Source organism: Pelophylax lessonae, assembly GCF_965119305.1.
Source record: "Pelophylax lessonae genome assembly, chromosome: 1".
In the NCBI taxonomy this organism is placed as follows: Eukaryota; Metazoa; Chordata; class Amphibia; order Anura; family Ranidae; genus Pelophylax; species Pelophylax lessonae.
In genome coordinates this window covers 379698711-379715554 of record NC_138768.1, presented here as the reverse complement: position 1 = coordinate 379715554, position 16844 = coordinate 379698711, and the positions used below count along the sequence as shown (strand labels likewise).

The following is a 16844-nucleotide window of genomic DNA, read 5'->3' as shown; positions in this document are numbered from 1 at the left end:
ATTTGTATGCAATCCGGCAGGCCCTTGCACTACATAGAAAAGGTAAATCTGCAGACAAAAGTCTGCAGATAATCTGCACGTGTGTACGGGGCATTAGAGTGCCAACCATTGACCATTTCAAACAACATCAGTGAATAAAACTGATGTTATGCACTATTTATCTGCCAACTTACTACAAAGACTTCCTTTTTTGTGCAAAGATTGAAAATAAACACATTTTACGCTCTACCAGGAACAAAAGCAGACCAGTTCTGAAAACTATGATGTTAGAAAGTGTGCTTGCTTCACCCCATGGAATTCTCAAATGAAAAGTGGTATGAAAAATAAGCAAACTTTTAATAACAGGAATGGACATAGTACTCAATTTTTGAGGTTTTACTACGACCGACATGAAAGCAAAATTGTCATTCAGTCTATGCTCAGAACACAAGCACGCCTCAAAACAAAGGATGTATGGATCACAAATACACATCTAATGATTTTGAATCTTCCCATTGGTCCCAGCTACTGCTGGCACTAACATTTTTTGAGGCTTCATTCTTTTGGATCATAACAATACCAAACTGTACACATGGCCATAAAAATATAGACAGCTTCTTAAAGGCCCACTACAGTGAAAAAATATCATATTCCAAAAGATAAATCAACCTTTTTCCTGTAGCTGCTTAAAGTGGCTGTAAATGCTCATTTTTTATTTAAAAAAAAACAAAAAAAACAAACATGTCACACTTACCTGCTCTGTACAATGATTTTGCACAGGGCAGTCCTAACCCTCCTGTTTTTGGGTCCCCAGCTGGTGCTCTGGGCTCATACCCTATGCTGAGTGACGCATAGCAAGCCACTTGTGCACGCTATCTCCCAAGTTAACTTGTGTATCCACTGACACACAGAGCATGGCTCAGGGCCCCCCAGGACCCCTCCTCCCACCTCACTGGCTTTAAATGACAGCAGCTGGACCCGATGGCTCCTGCTGTATGAGCCAATGAGGGGAGAGAGAGCCTAGCAGGGAGGTAGCAGAGCAGAGATGACACTCCCCCCCCCCCCCTTGTTAAGTGGGTGCGCCATCAAAGTCACAACCCTTAAGACCAGGTAGGGGAGCTGAAACCGGTTGTAAATATATACATACACACGATTGTTCCCACATGTGCCTGATCCTCCTACTGCTAACATGTCTGAGAAGCACAGATTGTGAGAAGCCATCTCCTTGCTAGCTATGTTGTCAGATTCGGATGGACGTAGCAGAAGGGAGGGTACACTTGCTGACCACACAGCTATCCTTAAACACATCACAATGGATGGGACAATCCACTATAATTTGTCTTATAGAGGGCAGAACAAAATAATGGAAATCAAGACAACTTCTTAAAAGTCCCACTCCAGGCAAACATGAAATCAATTCATGAATATGCCATTAAAACCACTTAAGCCCCGGAAGATTTTACCCCCTTCCTGACCAGGGGGTATTTTGCGATTCGGCACTGCGTGACTTTAACGGACAATTGCACGGTCGTGCGACGCTGTACCTAAACGAATTTGGCGTCCTTTTTTTCCAACAAACAGAGCTTTCTTTTGGTGGTATTTGATCACCTGTGCGATTTTTTGATCATGCGCTATAAACAAAAAAAAGAGCAACAATTTTCCAAAACTAGCAATATTTTCACATTTTTTTTTATATGAAATTCTCAAAAAAAATGTAAAAATCAAAATTTTTTAACATTTTCGGCCAATTTGTTTTATGCTACATATGTTTGGTAAACAAAAATCGCAAAAGGCGTATTTTGATTGGTTTGCGCAAACGTTATCGCGTTTACTAACAAAGGGAAAGATTTTTGTCATTTTTGTTTTTTTTTTTTTTAACGCGTACTGGCGGCGATCTGCAATTTTTTTTGCGGTACTGCGAAATTGCGGCGGACAGATCGGACCCTTGACTGACATTTTTGACACTTTTGGGGTTACCAGTGACATTTCTGCAGTAATCAGTGCTATACATATGCACTGTTACTGTAAAATTACACTGGCAGTGAAGGGGTTAACTTTATTTGAGAGGGAGGGGCTGTGTGTGTCCCTAGGGGCGTGCTTCTAACTGATTGGCTGTGGCTTGAGCTGTAGGAACAGTGATCAACGGTCCTACATAGTAGAACCGTATGATCACTGTTCTTACACAGGGGAGAATGACAGGCAGCTTGTTTACATCAACCGCCTGACTTTCTCCCTCTCCACCGACGATCGCGAGTGACCGGCGGACGATCGAGCATGCCTCCGGGGGCGCGCGCTCGCTCCCTAGACCCTCACAGGCTAGCGACGTAGATCTACGTCACTTTGCCTGTGAGGGGCTGACTGCCGACGTAAATAGTCGTGCGGTAGTCGGCAAGTGGTTAAAGTAGTATTAAACCCAAAAGCAAAGTGTATTGCAGCATACCAAGTATTAGACGTGGTGGCTGCATTTGTTTTCTTTAGGCTTTTTCTCCTCTGTTTTCACCTGGTGATCTGGCCAGTAACACACCTCCTGTATTAAAGTGCCCCCACTCTGGATAAAGGTGCAACAGAGTCATCTTTGGACAGCAGCATCGTCAGTCTGGGGGAGGGTAGTATTGGATGTAAAAAAAATAATGAATCAGACCTATGTAGACCGACAGTAAAGCCCTAAGCATTGATTATTTTGGAAAATGGATTTGTATATCTAACAATAGCAATAAACAAAGAAGTTATGGTTGGTTCATACCATGCACTATGTTCCTGTGCGATTCACATGCAATCCAGTGCAGTGCACTGTGAGACCTATTTGAATTTGCTGAAATCGTGCCAGACCAAAGGTAGTGCATGTACTATTTTAAAAAGGCACAGCAACCAGATCCCATAGTAACACCAGCAGTGCATTTTTGAACATAGTGCAGGAAATGCGCATGGAAAGCTCACTTCTCTCACTGCAATCTGTTGTAAACTGGCTCCTAAGCTGGCCATAGATGGTTCTAACCTTGGCCGGATCAGCAAGTAGTGGTCAAGACCGGCTGACTGATCAACTTGGGTAGAACCAGCCTGTTTGATTTTTCATGGGATTATTGCCAGCGGCTGTAGCCACTAGCAATAATTCACAGTGTGTTTTCCCTGATGGGATGGCCCCCTCTGCCGGGAGAATACAATAGCTCTGCAGTCAGACCCGTGGTTGCAGGAAGGAAAAATTGCTCCATCCATGGCTGGCTTTAGTGTATAAACTCAAGTGACTTGTAAATATCAACATGTACAATATAACCATCCATCAACCAAAGATAATAAATTAAGTCCACCAAGAGAGGTATGTTTTTGTGGTGAAGGCACTGAACACCATTTTTATTTTGTTTGAAGAGCTTTTTGCACACAGATTACCAGTAGGCTTCATTATCTTGGTTGATGGATGGTTACATAGGATTACTTGATATTTACAAGTCACTTCAATGTATACACTAACTCTTTTGTTTATGGTTATTTTTAAAACTGGATTTCTAAATCTATCCATGGGGCATTACATTTAGCCTGGGGTCACATCGCATGTGATTCACACAGGAATCCCACCACATTCCTGTGCAACTCACATGCGATTCTATATGCTGCGATTTGAGACCATCATTTTGTATGGCTCAAATCGCACAAAAAAGATGCAGGCACCTTTTCTTTTTTTTTTGCAGCACTTGAATCGAATCACATGGGTGTTCATACCCCTGCGATCTGATTCTAGAAATTGGAGTGCATTCTGCGACCTGCTTTTGGGGCGTTGTTAACTTTTAACTGACATGCAGCAGATCGCATGAACACAGTGCAATTGCTATGCTGTGCAAGGCGGGAAGCGCAGTGGTTCCTATGCATTTCCCGCATCACATCAATGTGAATCGAGCCTTAAGGGCCCTTTCACACAGGTGGACCGTTCAGATCCGCCTGTCCGTTTTTTTGGCGGATCTGAACGGTCCCCACATGCATCCCTATGGGGCATCGGATGTCAGCGGAGACATGTCCACTGACATCCGATCTGTCAAATCTGGACGGATGGAAACTTCATTTTCCATCCGTCCAGCGGATCGGATGAGAACGGACCAACGGTCTGTTCCCATCCGATTTCCCCCATAGAGATGCATGGGGAACTGACAGCTGCATCTCCGCACACAGCGCAGAGAACAGCTGTCATCCTCCTGCTCAGCGGGGGATCGGTAAATCGATCCCGCGCTGAGAAAAACGAACACCGTCCGACGGATGAAGTGTGTGAAAGGGGCCTAAGGGTAATATGATTACAACAGCAGTGTAGGTTTTATTCACTACTGAATATATTTTCTTTTCACATCTTTAGGGCGATTGGGTGATTATATTAAACACAGAGTGGGGATTTATAATATAATTTTTCCAGTATTGAATGTACTAGCAAATTTAGATACACTAAACTAATTGAAGCCAAACTCCAGCTCACATCATAATAATCAGTCACAGCAAACAGTTTTTTTTTATTCCCTTATAGGGTAATGGATTTTAAATGAATAAATAAAAGCTGACCATTGTAAGCACCCCTGCCAGTGTTAAATGGGTTGTTCTGTTAAAAAACAACAGACTTATTAAATAGATCAACAGGTTGAAAAAAAAAATGCAGGCATCATATCTAAGAACTGGTAAACTACAATAGAATAATGCTTGCTTTGGGGATTAACACTGCTTTAAATTGATTAAAATGAAAGCAGTGTAGATGTCCACATTTAACTGATATCAGCCACTTGCAGTCCCTGTACAGCAGAGCTGAAGGAGAGGGAGATGCAGCACAAGGAGCCAATCAATTGTACTTCAGTGATCATGTACGAACATTGAACATGCTGATAGGAGGAGAGAGCAAATGCTGATACGAGAGAGCAGAGTGACAGAGAGAAACTCATCAGTCTGCTGTTTCATCTTTCACTGTTAATGTAAAATATATATATATATATATATATATATATATATTTTTTTTTTTTTTACACCTTAATGCTGCAGCTGTTCCACGCTGGCTCGAAGAACAAAAACTAAGTGATCACATGACTGCTGATCGCTCGGTTCTCAGTTTTCGTGGAGTGGAGATCAGTGACTGTCAGTCACTGCTGTTTCTTTCTGCAACACTCTCTATAGCAGTGGTTCTCAAATCCGGTCATCGGGACCCACCAACAGGCCAGGTTTGCAAGATAACTAAATTACATCACAGGTGATCTCATTTGCTTCTCAGTGATTGCAGTATTCTAGTCTGCATCCCCCAAGGTAATACTTAAAATCTGGCCTGTTAGTGGGTCCCGAGGACCGGATTTGAGAACCACTGCTCTATAGTGCCGGGCTGGAGAGGAGGCGGGAGCGGCTGGCTTTGGCTCTCACACTCTGAGAGGCGGAGACAGCTGTCAAACACGGAACTGGGTGGATCTCGCCAATATTGTCGGGTTCCTTCTGGAGCGACTCTGCTATATGAGCTGATAGCAGTCAATTAAGCAACTGGATAAATCCCCACAATATGGTCAGGATCCTTCCAGACCCACAACAAAAATGACAGGTGCCGTTCAAGGTTCCAGCAAATCCTCTTCCACGACAAACCGCCAGACATGCCGACAAGGACAGAGCTCGTCCAAGCTCAAAACATCTAATAGGGAAAGGAAGCCCTAAAAGTTGCACATGACAGCAAAACTATATAAGGAGAGGAATCATACATCTCCTTGCAGGGTTTTGCTGTGATGTGCGACTTTTAGGACTTCCTTTCCCTACAAGATCCTTCCAGTGCCTGGAATGGCTCTGTGATGTCTGCGGATAGCTAGAGAGAAAAAGTAAGTGCACGCCTGTGACCCACAGAGAAGCAAGTCTGGCTTTTTTTTTTTCCTTTGTAAAAGTGAAGTAACCCTTTAATGCCCATCTAAGATACCCTGATCATATGCATTTTACTGCAAAGAAGAGTGCCCTGTTCATATACATTTTACTATAAATCAAAGAAGAGTGCCCTGTTCATATGCATTGTACTATAAATCAAAGAAGAGTGCCCTGTTCATATGCATTTTACTGCAAAGAAGAGTGCCCTGTTCATGTGCATTTTACTGCAAAGAAGAGTGCCCTGTTCATGTGCATTTTACTATAAATCAAAGAAGAGTGCCATGTTCATATACATATTACTGCAAAGAAGAGTGCCCTGTTCATATGCATTTTACTGCAAAACAAAGTAGAGTGTTGTCAATCTGTTAAATTAGTTGAAAAACTAAAGGATCTAGTGGCAGGATCAACAGGTAAAAGAACTATGTAGGGTAAGGGGGTTGTATTGATGCCCCTGGCAGCCTGCAGCAGTTGTATCATGGGATTTTCTTGCCCATAGTTGTAGTATAAACCCCCTGATCATTGTAGATGGGGTTTCTGATTTGTATCCCACAGACAGGAAGACCTGATCAGTGAGAACACAGCATTGGAAAGTTTTGTTTACACCCAGATCACTCACACACATACACACACAGAAGTCGTGCCTATGAGAGAAGACATGATGTTTACTCACCATGGGGAAGTCCAAGGCGCTGACAGAGTGTCGTAGTAAGCCGCCGGGCCGCTATGTGCCCAGGTGTGGGGGTCTTTCCTAGCCCTCTCTTCTTCCTCTTCCCCCCGTGTTGTTCTATGACGTCCCCTCTCAGAGGGCTCCCCTCTCCAGGCCGGGTGTATGAGGGGTTTTCCGGCCTCCCCGCTATAGAGGAGCGCACCCCCCGTAACACAGAGCGAGCTTTGCTACAGCTCTGTTGGTGTCACTGTCAAATCGGCCCTGCTACACCCCCTCACAGGCACTTTCAGTTCCGGGGAGGAGCTGTGCGTCCCATTGGCCGCTCAATTCTGTGAGGTAGGCTAGAGGGGATTGCCTGGAGGTATAAGGCTCCGTGCTCGCTCACTGGAGACTAGAAACACGAGCACACAGCAGACCTGTATCCCCCGTACTACTTCCTTCGCTGCGGAATGGTTTGGGCGTCAGTCATAAAGCGCTTCTCTGTCCGCTGTACGCCTCTGGAACGCCAGCCAATGGTGGCGCACCTGCCATTGAGGGCGGCTGGAAGTGAATGTAATGGGAACGGTGATTGGCTGGCAGTACTCGGCGCGTGCAGGTGTAAAGATAAGACAGCAGGAGTGCACAATGGGCAGCTTTGTGATGATACCTGATACTTTGTGACTCTACCCATTCTATGGGCAGTGGGTGGTGCTTTATTTATTTCCTATTGTCAGGCTTTAATCATGAATTTGCATGTATGAAAATACAAATATGGAATGCTGCTTATTGAAAAAGCAGAAGTAAAATGTATCTGAGCACAGAAAACACAATGTAATTCATTGTTAACCGCTTCCCACCCCAGGCCAGTTCAGACATTGTTCTTATACGTTTTTATTTCTACAGGTACTTATATAGCGCTCAAACAAATGTACACTGCTCAAAAAAATTAAAGGAACACTTTTTAATCAGAGTGTAGCATCAAGTCAGTCAAACTCCTGGGATATTCATCTGGTCAGTTAACCACTTAAGCCCCGGAAGATTTTACCCCCTTCCTGACCAGGGGGTATTTTGCGATTCGGCACTGCGTGACTTTAACGGACAATTGCGCGGTCGTGCGACGCTGTATCTAAACGAATTTGGCGTCCTTTTTTTCCCACAAGCAGAGCTTTCTTTTGGTGGTATTTGATCACCTGTGCGATTTTTTGATCACGCGCTATGAACAAAAAAAAGAGCGTAAATTTTGCAAAAATAACAATATTTTTCACATTTTTTTATATGAAATTCCCCCCCCAAAAAATGTAAAAATCAAAATTTTTTAACATTTTCAGCCAATTTGTTTTATGCTACATATGTTTGGTAAAAAAAATCGCAAAAAGCGTATTTTGATTGGTTTGCGCAAAAGTTATCGCGTTTACTAACAAAGGGAAAGATTTTTGTCATTTTTGTTGTTTTTTTTTTTTAACGCGTAATAGCGGCGATCTGCGATTTTTTTTTTTTGCAGTACTGCGACATTGCGGCGGACAGATCGGACCCTTGACTGACATTTTTGACACTTTTGGGGGTACCAGTGACATTTCTACAGTAATCAGTGCTATACATATGCACTGTTACTGTAAAAATACACTGGCAGTGAAGGGGTTAACTTTTTTGAAAGGGAGGGGCTATGTGTGTCCCTAGGGGCGTGCTTTCTACTGTGATTGGCTGTGGCTTCAGATGTATGAACAGTGATCAACGGTTCTCCATAGTAGAACCGTATGATCATCCTTCATACACAGGGGAGAATGACAGGCAGCTTGTTTACACAAGCCGCCTGACTTTCTCCCTCTCCCCCGACGATCGCAGAGTGACCGGCGGACATCGGGTCCGCCGGTCACACGCGCGGGGCGGTCCGTGACCACGCGGGAGCGGGAGCGCGCCTCCGGCGGCGCGCGCTCGCTCCCTAGACCCTCACAGGCTAGCGACGTAGACCTACGTCACTTTGCCTGTGAGGGGCTGACCGCCGACGTAGATAGTCGTGCGGCGGTCGGCAAGTGGTTAATAGCAGAGGGGATTGTTAATCAGTTTCAGCTGCTTTGGTGTTAATGAAATTAACAGGTGCACTAGATGGGCAACAATGAGACCACCTCCAAAACAGGAATGGTTTTACAGGTGGAGGCTAACTACATTTTTTTTTTCCTGCTCATCTTTTCTGTTTCTGTTTTTTTACTAGTTTTGTATTTGGCTAGGGTCAGTGTCACTACTGACAGCATGAGGTGATACCTGGACCCTATAGAGCAGGGATCACTAAATGGCGGACCGCAGTCCATGTCCGGACCCAACTAATGTCTCATCCGGACCCCTGCGGGCCCACCCCTTTAGAGTCATTCTGCCTACAGCCATCACCACTGCCATTCTCACAGAGCCAACAGCTGGAGGCAGGACAGCTATGGACAGAGGGCGGAGGCTACCCAAGTTAACAAGCAGGTGATTGGTTGCAAGGATAAAGGGCGGTCATCGCACAAACATGCGATTCGGACCTCTGCTGGAAGAATATTTTACTGACTGGACCTTTGTGAATTTTAATTCAATACCCCTGCTATAGAGGTTGCACAGGCAGTCCAACTCCTCCAGGATGGCACATTAATACACGCCATTGCCAGGTGATTTGCTGTGTCTCCCAGCACAGTCTCAAGAGCATGGAGGAGATTCCAGGAGACAGGCAGGTACTCTAGGAGAGCTGGACAGGGCTGTAGAAGTTCCTTAACCCATCATTAGGACCAGTATCTGCTCCTTTGTGCAAGAAGGAATAGGATAAGCACTGCCAGAGTGTTACAAAATGACCTCCAGTCGGCCACTGGTGTGACAAGTCTCTGACCAAACAATCGGAAACAGATTTCATGAGGGTGGCCTGAGGGCCCGACACCCTCTAAGGGCCCTGTGCTCACTGCCCAGCACCGTGGAGCTCAATTTGCATTTGCCATTAAACACCAGAATTGGCAGGTCCACCACTGGCACCCTGTGCTTTTCACAGATGAGAGCAGGTTCAACCTAAGCAGACATGAAAGAGTCTGGAGAAGCCGTGGAGAACAATATGCTGCCTGTAACATCGTTCAGCATGACTGGTTTGGTGGTGGGTCAGTGATGGTCTGGGGAATCATATCCTTGACAGACCTCTACAGGCTAGACCAGGCATGTCCAACCTGCGGCCCGGAACCGCAGGCAATGCGGCCCGGAACCGCAGGCAATGCGGCCCACTGCCCCCTGACAATTTTTTTCTTTGCTGGGGAGGAAGGAAGTCGAGTCGGGGGTACGGCCACAGAGGCAGCCTCGGAGGGGATCATCCACTAGTTGTGTTAAGATAGTGCTGGGGGGGGGGGGCGCGGCAGCACGGGAAGTGTGCGGCGGTGTTTTTATTACTTATATACCTTAACTAATAGTATATATTTTATATGCGGCCCGAGAAAATTTCTCTACACTCAATGTGGCCCAGAGAAGCCAAAAGTTTGGACACCCATGGGCTAGACAATGGCACCCTGACTGCTATTAGGTATTGGGATGCAATCCTTGGACCCATTGTCAGACCCTTTGCTGGTGCAGTGGGTCCTGGGTTCCTCCTGGTGAAGGACAATGCCCGGCCTCATGTGACGAGAGTATGCAGTCAGTTCCTGGAGGATGAAGGAATTTATATAATTAAATGGCCCCACGCTCTCCTGACCTAAATCCAATAGAACACCTCTGGGACATTATGTTTCGGTCCATCTGATGCTGCCAGGTTGCACCTCAGTCTGTTCAGGCGCTCGGTAATGCCCTGGTCCAGATCTGGGAGAAAATACCCCAGGATACCATCTTTCGCCTCATTAGGAGCATGCTGAGACGTTGTCAGGCATGCATACAAGCACGTGGGGGCCATACAAAATACTAAATACCATGTTTAAGTTACTGCAATTAAATTTCAGAAAAATGGACTAGCCTGCTGCATCATTTTTTCACTTTGATTTTCAGGGTGTCTTTGAATGCAGCCCTCTCTAGGTTGATAACTTTCATTTTCATCAAACAATGTGGCATCCTTTCATTCCTAACACATTACCCAGTCCATATCAGTATAGATATCCAACATGAGATTTTTCCCCATTGAGATCTGATGTGTTTTCCAAGTGTACCTTTAATTTTCTTTGAGCAGTGTATATAAAAAATTATCAGCGCATACAATTTCTAAACAATAGTGAATATCCTTCTAATTAATATTTTGGGCCTCATCAAGCAAGGCTGTGACTGCTGCTAACACTTTTAGCCTATGTTCACATCAGGCCGGGTTCACATTTGACATGCCAAATCCGAGCCTATTGCCAGGAACGGCACTGTCCAAATCAGCGTGACGCTGCACCAATTCCCAAAAGTAGTACCTGCACTACTTTTGGTGACTTCGGGGGAGATTTTAATAGACATCTGTGCGTGATCCTGCAAAGTGGGGCTGCCCTGTAGCAGTAAAACTGCTACACAGCAGTCAGCAACTGGTTGACTACTGGTAATTAAAAGCTAAATTCATAACTCCCAACTGTCCCTAATTTGGAACAAAGACCCTCTGTCCCTCTTTCCTCCTCATTTGTCCCTCGTTTTGGTCTGATCTATATAGTTGTAAATAAAATGCACGATTTATCTTTCAAAAAGTTTTTCCCAGTGCAATACTCTTCATCCAATTTCTAAATTGCTGTGTAGCACTACCCCCGCAGGAACTGCTGGATAATAACTCTGCGGGCTCCCCTGATTACCAACACTTGGTTATAAGTAAATAAAGTTCTTGAATCCCTCCTTACTCCTGTTAGCTCTTCCCAGAAATAAACAGTCTAGGGGTGTTGTTTTTTTTGTTTATTTTTTTAATTGGGATAGGAGAAGGAAATAGTGGGATACTCCAACTGAACTATTCAAATAAATGAGGACTTGTAACTTCATTAGCGATCAGGAACAGCCAGGCTGTTAATCCACACTGCCACAAGTGTAGATGAGATTAAGTCTCTTACTCTCTTTACTCTCTTATAAGACGACTTGGTAATCGATATCTTATCTTCAGTACACTCTCACTAGCATCCCCTCTCTGCTGACACCTGTCCACTGACTATCCCAGGAGCAGGGGTGGCACCCCTCAGGTCAGGCCCCATGACATGAGTTCCTATACTCATGATACTGCAGAAACAGGGCCTCCAGTCTTTCCCCTCTCAGCCAGCTTCTCTGGATCTCTGGGTTCAGCTCCTCTCCGCTACTCTTCTGGCCCTCAGGACGACCCCCTGAGGCCACATGGCACCTCTACAGAGGAGGAGGCAGCCGCCATCTCCCTCCCGGACTCCGCTCCCCAACGAAAGACCTCCAGCACATGTGCTCCTGGTTTTTATACAGTATCCCAACATGCACTGAGGCAACTTTCCCTCTGCCAGTCATCAGGACTCTATCAAAAGCCCATGCCCCCATTTGTCAGGTTTCCTCCCACTGTCCAACATGCCTCCCTCAGGCCACCCTCATGAAATCTGTTTCTGATTGTTTGGACCAGTGTGAAACACTCTAGACTGAAAGAATTGCATGCTGAGCACAATGAGCAGACCTCACTAACAGATTCTGCTCTCTTGTAGGCAGAGAACGATATAGATTTACCTGCAGCTTTTCTGGTAAGCAGACAGAGCTCAAAATTATACTTTCTCACTGGCACCTACCTAGGAGGGTGCTACAGCTGCATTTGTAAATTTCAAAAGCCAGTATAAAGGAACAGTAGTGGCAACCCCCCCCCCTACCAAAAAAAATGAACTAATTTAATTTAGTTTAGATTAATTCTCCTAAGTGGGCGTGGGGGTGGCATGACCTATGCCTACATACTTTTGCTAATAGGTGTCCCCTCATTTCCATCTCAAAAAGTTGGGAGGTATGCTAAATTGTATATTACTCAATCAAATAAAAACATGCTAACCCAAACAAAACTTCTCACCAAATGATATCAACAAATGTGTCAATATAATACCCAATGTTTTGGTAAAATATTAGAGATGATATTACACAAAGTAAATAGATACCTAAAATGTCACACTTTAAAATTGTGTATGCCCGTGGAACAGCACCAAACTACGATACCTACAAATCTTCATAGGCGACACTTTAACCACTTCAATACTGAGCACTTTTACCCCTTCCTGCCCAGGTTAAGTTTCAGCTTTCAGCGCTGTCAAACTCTGAATTACAATTGCGCAGTCATGCAACAGTGTACCCATATGACATTTTTATAATTTTTTTGATGGTATTTATTCACCACTGGATTTTTTGTTTTTTTGCTGAAAAAAACAAATAAAGATAGAAATTGTTGAAAAAAAATGTCTTCATTTCTGTTATAAAATTTTGCAAATAATTAACCTTTCTTCATGTAGGTCAAAACATGTTCTGCTACATTTCCTTGGTGAAAATAACCCAAATCAGTGTTTATTATTTACTCTGTAGGAAAGTTTTATCCACAAACTTTGGTATACTGTATATATCTGAAAATAGATCAATCCTTATGTACTGACTGCCTATCCCATGTCTTGAGGCCCAAAAACACCAAGACAGTACAAATATCTCCAAATTACCCCTTTTTGGAAAGTAGATAGTCCAATGTATTTAGTAAGAGGTCTGGTGATTTTTTTTTTTTTTGTCACAATTTTCTGAAAAATGAAGAAATGAAAAAAAAAATTTTTTTTCGGTGATCAGGGACACTGACTGATGACAGTATGGTATGTAAAAACAAAAATTTATTTTTTTTCACATTTTTTTCTTACTTTTTTATGATTTTTTTTTTTAACACACTGTGACCAGAGCAATACAGTGTTACCAGAGTAACACTTCACTACTCTAGGGAAGTGATCAGGATTTTTAAATTTGTTTTTACACTTTTGTATCACTTATACCAATGAATTTCATTGGTATAAGCAACCATTTTTACTGAATGAAACCTATCCATTCAGTGTCTTTTGTTGTGATTAGCTGTGATTGGCAAAAGTTAATCACATGGTACAGATGGGCTGTGATTGGCCCTTTCTGTACCATGTGATCACTGTGACCAATCACAGTCAGCAACACAATTGTATACAATAGATAGCAAGAAAATTAAGCCATCCATTGTTTACAACTGTCATGTGATCTGCTGTGACTGGTCACAGTAATCACATGACACTGGCAGCGGGTCAGGATAGTGATCAGCTGTGTTCTCGGGACACAGTCGCTGACAGATTGGGCTGCTGTGTGGCCCCTTCTGAGTGGATGTCCTAGTCCAGTCCAAAGTAGGAAAGTCTAACCCGGCCATCAATCTGCTATAGACTGGGCAGAAAGGTGTTAAAAGCCTTTAAGGGTTAAAACTTTACGAGGTCTGGTGCTACAATTTTTGCTCTCGCTTTGATGTTCATGGCGATACTTCATCTGTGTGGTGTGATCACTGTTTACATGTGTGCGGAACTTACGTATGTGTTTGCATTTGCAAGGGAGCACGGGGGTGCTTAAATTTTTTTTTTTTCATTTTATTATTATTTTATTTAAAACCTTTTCTTTTTTTTTTTTTTTATACATTGTCCCCTTTATTTATTTTTATACTTTATTGCTATCACAAGGGATGAACACCCCCTTCTGCCACTTGTAGAAGTGATCGAGTGGCTTTATAGCCACTGAAATCAATTCTACTTCACAGGGAATCGCTAGCTGAAAATTTTGATACCGGGGTGATGCCTGCAGATGACACTAAAGCGTTGAAAGTCCAGGACATCATATGACAAAGTTAACTCACCCATCTATCCATGTCCCCATGCTTTTTCAAATCACTTTGAAAAAAACTCCCTAACATTTTTAAACAGCCATCTTGAGTAAGGGCAGACGATTCATGTAGCATTTACTGGAATCCATCTGTCCTTAGCTCAGGCATGCAGACAGGACAGTGTGCTTAGCTGGGAAAAATTCTTCTCCCCTCCATGAAGACTCCTGGGATGTATGACATTATTTTGGTCTAGGTAAAAAACCAGGAAGCAAATGAAGAAATATAAAAAAAAAAAAAAAAAAAGTTTAAAACAAGTATACATGATATGATATACTTTCCGATCTTTAATTCTGCTTTAAAATAGTAATACACCCAGCTGTTTATCTAATTGTGTAAGGAGAGGGCATTACACCAATAATTACTTAAAAGTGTCACTAAACCCACGTCATACAAAACTAATAATAAATGGAGTATTGCATGCTGTTCACACTCAGTGACTATGAGATTAGTTTTCTGTATTCTGCAGTTCAGCAAGGGATTTTGCAGCTGTGGGGCCAACTCTGCACATGCTCAGTTTTCAGTGAGTTTCTATGCAGACCATTTCCTCCGTATCACATCTGAGCAGCCCGTGGGACTATAGAGTCACAAATGTGGGTGTATACACAGTGATAACTAACAGCCCACTCCCTCCCTCCTCCTCCTTCATGCCCACTAACCAGCTAAACACAATGGGGGTGGGATATAACCAGTAGATTATTATGGGCTTCATCTCCCTCCTCTTATTATTAGACACAGGCTGGAGAGGCATGACACAGCCTGAGACTGCCAGAAATCCAACCACATCATGTTATTTCCACAAAATAATAAAGATTTGATTTTTAATATATATTTGTATAACAATGTAAAACAGTTTATTGATATTATGTATTTATTTTTACTCTTTATCCCAAAAGCAGTTTTTTATTTTTATATTTTGATTTTATATTGAACATAGTGACCAGCAGCAGAGGACTAGAAGCTCTTCCTGCAGACAGGTTGGGAAAGATTAGGGTCATGTGAAAGCTGTATATCGATTAGGAAAAGGTTACATCGATTTTTCTTTTTTTTTTTTTTTATTAAAATAATTACAGTGCCATTATCCATATATAGAAATAGAAGGGATAATGTAAATTTAAGTGGAATCCTAGCCAAAGCTTGTTTGACTGTACTTCTTCTGTGGATCACAGGAGTGCAGTTCACTGTACACTCCTGTGACCCGTTTTCCTGCAGACAGTGGGCTGAAGCCTGCTGTCGGCTGACGTCACAGAGGTGGTCCAGGCTTGGGCACGATCGTGACCATATGGTCAGGATCCACCCACGTGCCTGGACCGGTATCCGGTTCAGCCTCTCAGCAAGCCGCTGAGAGCCTAAACCAGGCGGCTGACATTCAGCAACTCTCTACTCAGGGAGCTGTGAGAAACGAGCGATCACCAGCGTTTAATCGCTCAGTTCTCAGTGTTAGAGCTGGGGGGACAGATGCAGCATCCGAGCGATGCTGCATCCACCTAGGTAAGTATGAATCTGAAAAAAACAAACCCATACATCTCTTTTAAACAGTGTGTATTTAGTATCACTTTAAAGATCAAACATTAATGTTACAGATACATTTTTAATATCATTTCCTTTGGCCACATGAATATGTTTCTTTATACAGTTCAGCATAGCCCAGGTCAGAGACTGGGTTAAGTTGGAAGGAACTCAAGTGCCCTGGCGCTTATCAAAGCACGTAAAAAAAGCTGAGTGATGTCACCAGAACATACTGTATGACCTGCTGCCACTAAGCCCAGCCCCCAATCCGTGCCATGCTGTTTCTGTATAGAAGATAGGTGGTCACATCACCTTAGAGGTAAGCTGTGTATTACTTACTAGATATTGCTTGCTTCTAAGGTTACATGGCCATGTTTCTTTATACATATAAGTATGGCCCAGGTTGGGGGTTGGGCTATGCATACTTGCCAACTGTCCCATTTTTGCCGGGACAGTACCGGCAAATAGGAGTCTGTCCTGGGTAATTTACTCGTAAATGTTACGCAGAAGTAGTGCAGCTGAATGGGAGAATTATTCCAACTCTACTACTTTGGCCTTTAATTTGAAATTCCTGTTTTAATTTCCTGTAATTCTCTCTTTATTGAGTAGACCCTATAATCTGATGATAAGTAGACGGAGATTAATTATGTGGAGTGGGTGGAGCTTCAGAGAAGTGGGTGTGGTAATTGATAGCTGTGCTGCAAAGTGTCCCTGGAATTTTTTTTTTTAAATGTTGGCAACTATGGGCTATGTTGCAGCCAGTCACATGCTGGTGTTTTGGTGGAGGGCATAAAAAAAGCTGAAGCAATTTCACCAGGACACATGACCCACTGTAGCTTAATCCAGGCCCTAATCCTGTTCTGTATAGAAACATGGTCACATGACCTTAGAAGGAAGCCATGTCTAGTTAGTAATATGCAGTTTACTTACTAGTAGGGAAGGATGGACACTTCAGTACCAATGCTAAAGTGGCTCTGAGTTTGTTAAACATTGTCTGTTCCTGTCTATACTGTATACTCCCCACACTCCAAGCGCTCCAAAACAACACAGCAGGGGCTATATATA

At 43.4% G+C, this 16844-nt stretch overlaps 1 protein-coding gene across 1 annotated transcript in view; it reads right to left on the bottom strand.

Annotated features, from left to right (window-relative positions):
* JAK2 (Janus kinase 2) overlaps positions 1-6557 on the bottom strand; it is a 365079-nt gene extending 358522 nt beyond the window's left edge. The window contains exon 1 of the mRNA XM_082260416.1: positions 6503-6557. The gene's annotated coding sequence lies outside the window, so the exon portion shown is untranslated. The remainder of the gene's footprint in view (positions 1-6502) is intronic.
* Between the last annotated feature and the right edge of the window lie 10287 nt (positions 6558-16844).